Below are 2,104 nucleotides of genomic sequence, written 5' to 3' on the forward strand. Positions count from 1 at the left end.
TCAACAGTAAAAAAAAGGTACACACAGCAAAAACACGCTATGTTCAAAACTGAAGCGCCCATGAAGCCCACACAGCAAACAAACTGTGGCGCTCTCCGGCCATTAATCCACCTGTCCTCTTCAATCGGTTGGCTTTTCGCCCCTGATGGCGCTGCTCCGGAGCTCCCTGCGAATTTCTGGAGTCACCTGTATATACATGGGCAGCGGCGAGCGCATTTCAGTAAAATAAGCAGCGTTCCGAAATCCATGCAGGCATGCGAATGGCGAAATGAGAGTCATACCAGATAATGCTTCTGGTTATCTAACAAGCGCAAGAGTTGCTCCTTGTCTTTCTTCTCCAACTCATTCTTGTATCTGTTCATAAAAATATTTAGCAACACGTGGATGAACAAGTGGAAACTTTGCAACGGTGCCCATAATGGAACAATTTGAAATGAGAGGATTTCCGTGTATGAACATATTTCCCATTAAGCACTTTGCCCCAGTTATGGGAAAGGGTTCACAGAGAAGAGAAGCAGGTAAAGAGAACCTGCTATATTACAAGCACAGTAGTTGTTTTGCTGAATTAAGAGTGATGCTTTTCAGATTAACCAAAATATGCCTTCAAACTTTACACATCCATCACTAACCTTTCCACAAAGGCGAGCAGTGACTGGTGCCATATAACAGGCATGCTCCTCTCATCTTCAAGAAACCACATGAAATGGGCAAAAACAGCATCGAGTACACGGTACGGCAAAGCATATTTCTTATCCAGAAACAGCTTTATAAAGTAACTGCAACAGAGATATTAATTAGCTTACAACATGTTCAGGGAATACGGAAAAGGAGATACATTTCAACCACTGTCCTACAAGAATCCAGGCATCTCAGCAAGCAAATATCACACGAACTATGCTCTTAGAAAATACTCCCTCCGTCCGAAAATACTTGTCATCAAAATGGATAAAAAAAATGTATCTAGAACTAAAATACGTCTAGATACATCTTCTCTTATTCATTTTGATGACAGGTATTTCCGGACGGAGGGAGTATCAGACACCTCAGTCCAATCCATCATGTTGCATGACAGAACTACTTGGCTTCAAAATTCAAATATGAACACTGCTACGACAACAATCAATTTCGCCCCTGAAATACTGTAGAACAAGATCCTAAATTTAGAGGCGAAAATGATGGGGAATTCCTAGTGGCAGCATGGTGGTCTCTATTTGGAAAAATGTTATAACAGCCTTGTGGAAACCCTTTGGTCAAAAAGGTCATGTCGTATAAATTGGCGGACAGGCACAGGTGAATGGACGTACTAAAGGAAGTGCTGCTGTTTTTCTGCATAATATAACATCTGACTAGCTATAATATCTTTTACTGCAGCAACATTTTATTTACTTATCAAGAAGTGTCATTTAACTAGTAATTGGTATGATCAAAAAAAGGAGTGAATTGCAAAAAACCACCACATTGACGCATAGTTTTGCAGAAAACACTGTTTTACAAATTTCGGCCAAAAACCACTGATTCTTGGCCTAATCTTTTATAGAAAACACTGATTGATGACTTAGACCATTTTAATGACAATTATGACATGTGGGTCCCATATTTGATGACTATTCTTTTTCCAAAAAGATCCTCCAAAAAAACAACTCTCCCTCCCCACCCCCATCCGAGAGAAGAGGAGGTGTGCCCTTGACGTCGTCGAGGTCCAGCCGCCGACGCAAGTCCTCGCCCTTGTGCTCGTCGGGATCCAGGGCCTGCACCGGAGCAAGCAGCAGCGGTGGCGCGTAGCATGCGCGTGAGCGACGGCGCGGCGGCGCGGAGCACCGGAACAAGCAGCGGCACGGCGGCGCGCGTGCAGCAGCAGCTGAGCAAGCAGCAACGGTGCAACATCCCGAAAACAACAACAGTGAATTGGCGGCACGCAAGCAGCAAGAGCAGCGGAGCAAGCATCAGCGGCGCGGCGTCACAGAAGCAGCAGCGGCGGCGCTTCGACACGGGAGTAGCGGCGGTGGCACGACGTCACAGAAGCAGCGGCGGCGGCGCGTTGACACGGGAGCAGCGGCGGTGGCGCGGCGAATCAGAAGCAGCGGCGGCGGCGTCACAGAAGCAG

The sequence above is a fragment of the Triticum aestivum genome, chromosome 2B (genome assembly GCF_018294505.1).
Source record: "Triticum aestivum cultivar Chinese Spring chromosome 2B, IWGSC CS RefSeq v2.1, whole genome shotgun sequence".
Lineage (NCBI taxonomy): Eukaryota > Viridiplantae > Streptophyta > Magnoliopsida > Poales > Poaceae > Triticum > Triticum aestivum.